We start from the raw sequence: 6,890 nt of genomic DNA on the forward strand, positions 1-6,890 counted from the left end.
GGAAGTAAATAAAATTTAGAAAGTTTATATTTTGCATTTACTCTTAGGTGGGAGCAAATTCAGAATTTAGAAAGTTTGTACTTTAAGTATTTACTCCCACCCAGTAAATTCAAAAATTAACATGACAAATTTGTATGCAGATCAAAGACATTGTTTTGTGATTGATATACTACGAAATCCTTATTCAGATGTTAGGAGAGAACAAAAAAACAAAACAAAACAAAACTACAAGTCTGTGAACAGGGCATTAACACGGACCCCCAAAAATTCCAGAGGTGGGTTCTGGACCCTAAGAAGAGTAAGCATGCCCTGTCTTCTGGTCACACCCTCCTTGAGCCCTATGTATTGATCAGGTTGACGGAATATTCCAGAGTCAAATTTAGTATAAAAACAAAGGCCTAACAATTGTTATGAAATATGTCAGTCAAAATACGACCAAATGATAGGTTATATTTGCTAGCAACGTCATTTTAACGACCAAAGAAATAGAATTTACGAAATGCTGTCCTTAAACGAGGTTGTAGAATTCCCTGTAACATCAACTTATCTGTCAATAGCCTGTCTCGATTTAAAAATAGATTGTAATCAGAGCACACTCAGAGCACGCTCTTGAGTATCAAATAAAATTGGAGATATAAACACCATAATACAGGGAAGGGGAATGTTACTACATAAATAAGGAAAGTTAACGATGGAAAAGCTGAAGTCATCTGGTTTGTGTTACAGTTTAGTTGTTAGTTGGCCTTTATCATCTATAGTCAGTAAATATCCAAATATACAAAACAGATGTGATAGACTCTGTGGCGTTTTTTATTTCGAGTTCACTGTGATATATAATTCTTGAGATAGGATTTCTTGTGCAATGTTTGTCATGCTGGGATTATGTACACTCTAATAAAACTTCATAATCTATGGAAAATTATTGACACGTCTCTTGAATTATTTTCTAAAAATTTTCATCTCGCTGTCAAGTCAAAATAAGTTGTGAAGCAATTCGTTTACAATTTACAAATTATAAGCAATTAATTATTTATATCAACACTCGGAAGCTCACAGGTATAGTGTCATATATGTAAACACCCAATTAACACTTCCATGCCAGCCCCAGGCGTTCACTGTTATCCAGGTAAGTCCAAGCTGCATTAATTTTACGCTTGATTGGCGTGTACACACGCGCAATCAAAACTTCGAGAGATAGAGAGTAAAAAACAATGAAATATGTGTAACGGGACGGTCTTGGTTCGAGAGATAGAGAACTTCGAGAGATTGGAAGTTCGAGAGATCGGAAGTAAATTTGCTTAGTTATATAGAGGGAAAAAACGGGACCGGAGGTTCACTTCGAGAGATCGAGAACTTCGAGAGATCGGAGTTTGAGCCATCGAGAGTCACCTGTATTGAGTCGACATATGAATGGAAGTAACTATTGTTAATTGATAATACGTCGTCGATATATCTGAATGCGAGTTGCACTTGTAGAATCATAAGTTCAAGAAAAGATCGACTTTCTCAAGTCTCAAGTGATACTTGTAAATAATGACCGTTGAACAATAATTAAGAATGTTTATTAATGTTTGTATGTCCGCTGGGGGGGGGGGGTTAAAAAGTGGACTTTTAAAAAGAAAAGGGCATCTAGAATACCAAAAAACTAACCTTGATTGAAATGATTGGGTAGGCATTTTCTATTGTTTCTAATAGGCGCTTATACTATTTTTTATGGCAATGACATACTATAACCTCCGAAAAATAATACACGTGCCGTACACTTTTATAACACTGACATTTTGTGACCTTGAACTTCTCGTAGATATTATCTTTGGTCACTGGCATGACGTTCAAATACAATCATATCATGTGAAATGAATAGGTCTACCATCCTTACATTTCCAAGTTATCAACAAGATTATTTTACATGCATATATGTGTATATAGTATTCAGTAATGTTATAGAAATCCTTATTGTTGGACACTGTATAACTACTAACAGATAATCTACAAGATAGCTGTTCCGATTTCTTCACATTGGACAAAATGGAGTTTAATTCCAAACTGAGATATTTTGTATGTTATTTGCTTTTTCTTTAAAAAATTCCAGTAAAGTTTAAATTGCTTGTGATTCGTAATTATTTGTCTTCGATAAAGTAACAAAAATATTATGCCGAAATGATGAAGAGTTATACACCTGCTTTAGGAATTGCTTAGCATAGCGTATCTATCTGAAGGTTCTAAATTTTCAGAGTTGTGTCCCTTATCAGTGATTCTAACGGGACGATATAAAATAATTTTTTCTATTTTCATCCGTGATGCTAAGAATCAAAAAAGGAAGAAATGTTCGTGCTTAATTGTCAATACTAGGTATAAAAGATAATTGATACTTTGTAAAAGAAAGCAATTATATAAGACCTATCCTATACAGAAAGCACAAGACATTAGACATGTCTACGTAGGTATTATTAATCAATCAAGACCTGTAAAGTCTGAAAGTTTTTTGTGTAGTGAAATAATATCATGTATAATTGTAACGTCATCTTTGTCAAATCTATCAAAATTCAAGTAATTAGTGACCGATATAGATATATATCCGTAACATGTGCCTAATTCCAATGGAGATAAGATAAAAAAAAATGTATCTAGAGATTTTCATTTATTTTTCAAGAGTCACTACATTCTTACAGCAAATAACGCTTTTTAATTTAATGTCTATTAACTGAAAATTTGAAATTAATATTATTTTCATAAAAAAAACATTGCAAAAATTTACATTCTTCTGTTTCTTTCCAGTTTTCAAACTAAATGAATAGGAATTTGGTTTTTTTTAAGCCTTACAAGCATTTATGATTGACTACTTTCCACAAGACGCAACGACATTGGAGAGAGAAATAATTTAAGCACGAAGACTTTCGAATAAGTCTCTGGAAGGTTAATATTTCCATGCTGTTTTGATAAAAAATTTGAATTGATTTAAAGAAATCACTACACCAATGCACTGTTGTTCAACTTATCCATATTCCAGTCAGGATTATCTTTCATCACAAACTGTTGTATCTCCATCAGTTCAAAGTTCAAGTGTTAAAAGGTCACACCTACCTCCGGATGCCCTTTTCGAAAATGTCACCGCCTTACTGGCGGTAACGAAAAACAGAAGAACCGCGACGTGTCGCATAATCCTTCTGGCGAAATTAGGAAGAAATTCTTAACAATCTCTTATATATCAACTCTCCCACGAAATCACGTGCTCAAAGAGGTTCCTCAATGGAACCGTTACGAAAGATAAGGAAAATTCTATAGTAAACCAGAAAGGGGGTCCAAGAAGGAGACAGTCTTTAATAACTTAAGTAACACGGGTATTTTCATGGCAATTTTAAGGAATTTTAGTTACTTCTAACCCTTATGGTTGGAAGCACCACTGCAGAATTGAACTGGATCCTAGTTTCTTTATTATATTGCATATCTTACCAACATTCCCTTTAGAAAATCCAGTTACTCTTTGAATAGTAAACACACCTTTGATCCACAGATACGAAATTCTTGACTTTATCATATTTGAAGAACGTTTCCGCAATCAAATTACGCTTCTGTTTGAAAGCGTATGAAATTACGTATTTTGTTATTTTTAGTAGTTAACCCTGGAATATTTATATTGATCATCCAGATTTTTTTTAGTGCTAAATACTTCACATGAAATACTCATGGATGTAAATCTGTTAGTGCATAAGTATTTGAGAGGTTAATACACTTGTTCAGTACTAAATAAAACTCTATGTATTTATCACTATCTACCACACTCAATATAATTCTTCAAATTGTGTAAGAGAGATAAGACCATTATATATTTCATTTTATGAATCTCTTGAGACAAGGATGCCCACTTTCTGCATCTCTATTCAAAACAAATTGTTGAGTAAGCAGTTAGAAGTGAAAAATACTGGTCTTCGAATTCTATGTCCAGTAAACTATTTTAAATGTTAACAAACACTGTACTAAGTAAGTCTACTGATTTTAAGGCTTATGAAATGGTTACGAAACAAAATTTATGAAATCAATGTACACCACTCCTTACGTAGCAGAAAAGAAAGTTCTGGGGTGCACTGCGTGATGATTTCCACTTTCTTGATTCTATTTTAGAGTAAAAGAATCTTTATCCTAATATGTGGTTGGAGATGGCAAAAACCAGAAAAGTATCCTAATATGTGGTTGGAGATGGCAAAAACCAGAAAAGATGAAAGTAAAATTATACCTCTGGATGATTAAATTATAGGTGGTCACGGTGGACAACCATAAACCAGAGGTCAAAGGTTATCCCTTTATTTATTACAGTTTACAGAGGGTGGTCTGGTCAGGTATTTGAAATGAAAATTTCAAACAACCCCGGGTGTATGAATTTTGCTACAAATGACACAATAAAAATCTGCATATGTTTAGCGACTTGAGAGTTGAAAATGAATGACATATGTTTTCGTGTATCTTTTATAAAAATTTACGTCATGATTTTGGAAAATAGGTTGCTAAATCTGAAGGAGCCATGCTGTAAGACCTATATAGATTACGGAATGGTACGGAATAGAGAGTGGCAATATTCTATCTTTCCCCCCTATAACTGCAATTTTCGTCTGATATATAATTAAGAATATCAGCGTTTTTTTTTTTTTTTTTATGTTTGTTTTTTTCTTTTTTTTTTTAACATAAAATGGTATACATGTACATGATTTTATAAAATAAAACTTGGAATTGCGCTCCAATTTTGACGTTTTGAGTGCTGTAACAATCTCTGATTGATAAAACCATAAGAAAACCCTTTTTGTTTTTTTACTTAGGTTAATACAATTCCTGGTTATTTAAAAAAAAAATTGACGAAATAAATTGAAAAGATCAAAGGAATATGTTACGCCAACCTTGGTGTTCATATTCCATCAAATATATGTACAATGTAAACAGGAAGGACGTTGTATAAACAAAATTGAGAGAGAAAAAAAAATAAAATTCCACGAGAATCCACTTTTATTCAAAGCAGCATCCTCTACACGTTCGGCAAGCACTGTTTTACCCATTCTTCTTCACAGTATTTTGGTGAACTGTGAAGAAAATGTATGGCTCCGGCGAAACGCACTGCGTCAAAATATAATTGGGCGGAGAGAAGACATGCGTCATTGCGAAGATCATCCAGCAAAAAGCGTTTGCGTCTGTCAAAGCAAGCGTTGTTCATTGCTCGGTGAAATGACTCATCACACTGCTTTCTGTTGATACCGTGATGAGCTGCCTATAGGTGTGCAAATAAAAAAAATGTAGAAAGAAGATGGGCGAACAAGGAGAGCGAAGTGCCTATAGTGCGACAAACATAAAGGTAAACCTCAATTATAACAAAATTTTCATCTATTTCATCTAAAATTAAAGTATACTTTATGTACAATCTCCGCAATTTACAAATATCTCACAAAGGTTGAAATTATTTGCCTATGAAATAGCATACACACACTAAAGAGGACAAAAAGTATCAATTTCTCATATTATAACACAAATTTTCGATATGAGTGGGTCTCCGTTCCATGTTTCTGAAAGTTATCCTCAAAGTTTGCATAAAAATATACATTTTTTGGTTAACAAAATTATGGAGCAAAGAACCACTATACCTTAAAAATAAACTTTTATGACAAAACATTCGCATCTTTCCGAGAAATTTGTATCACAAATATGATTTAAATGCCACGATTCGTTAGAAGCTGTGTATCGCAATGGTTAGCGTGGTAGTCTCAAAGAAAAATAATATTCATGATTTTCATTGCTAGGGTTCGAACCCCACGAATACCACATTATTTTTTTTAAATAACCGAATATTTTTTGCCGAGGAAACTTTCCTCAGAAAAGTTTTGTTTATCATAATTTCATATATTTCAAAAATGAGAAGTTGACTCTAAATACTAAATTCACAAATTGAATATGATATCGACTTTATATCTGAGTCTCTGCACGCCTTGTTCATCCATCTCCCTTATAAAAGTGCATACCCATCTAATTAGAAATTCTTTCTTGAAAAGTATGTCGGACTAAATCTGTACTCACACAGTCGTAACAGACATCATGCTTATCACAAGAAGAGGTGAAGATTCTAATGAAAGGATGAGGCAAGAACGAAGGAACACTACATCCATCGACGTGACCAGCAGGTGCCCGCGATTTACAAATGTCTGAAGAAACGACAATTCCAAATACTGTTACCAACAATATTGCTATCAACCTATCAGTTAAAAATAGGAAGAAAAGAAGAACATTAAAAAAACATTATATATGAGATTAGTATAAACAGAGATCTGAAGTTTAATAAATATTTACCTCATTTTCTTAGATTGATCAATACCGGATTATTCGCATCAAAATTAGTAAAGTATTCTCTGCAGTCCTTATTTATGTTACAATGTTATCAAACATCTGTTTCAGGATTTTCCTGTTATTTGTCCTTATTAATTTAAAAATTTAACGACTAAAATGACAATTTCCTCCAAAACGAATAGCATTTATGTACTCAATCATCAAGGTGGACCTTCTTTGGCTTATATAGTTTAACATATGTAGCATACATGTACCTGTATGCATGCAGTTGATTACTTTTTAGCCGCGTATGTGTCAATAGTTTGTGGAATCTGGTTTGACAAATATCTCCGTATATACCTTTATACGAGCATTAAATACTGATGAATAATATAAACGAATTTCATGTATAGCATATAAATGGATCGGATTTTTGCTCTTCACAGCAGACGTTTAGCACATGGGTACTCGTGAACAGGGTTGCGCCTCTTCAACGCACCCATCCCATTATCCCCAGTAATGATTTTTATTTTGATTTTTTTTTCATTGATAATCTCTAAAAATCACATGAATATCACGACTCAGATCCA

Source organism: Saccostrea echinata, unplaced genomic scaffold, assembly GCF_033153115.1.
Source record: "Saccostrea echinata isolate AGI-Se365-2 ecotype Australia unplaced genomic scaffold, CSIRO_AGI_Sech_v1 ptg000054l, whole genome shotgun sequence".
NCBI classification, from domain to species: Eukaryota; Metazoa; Mollusca; class Bivalvia; order Ostreida; family Ostreidae; genus Saccostrea; species Saccostrea echinata.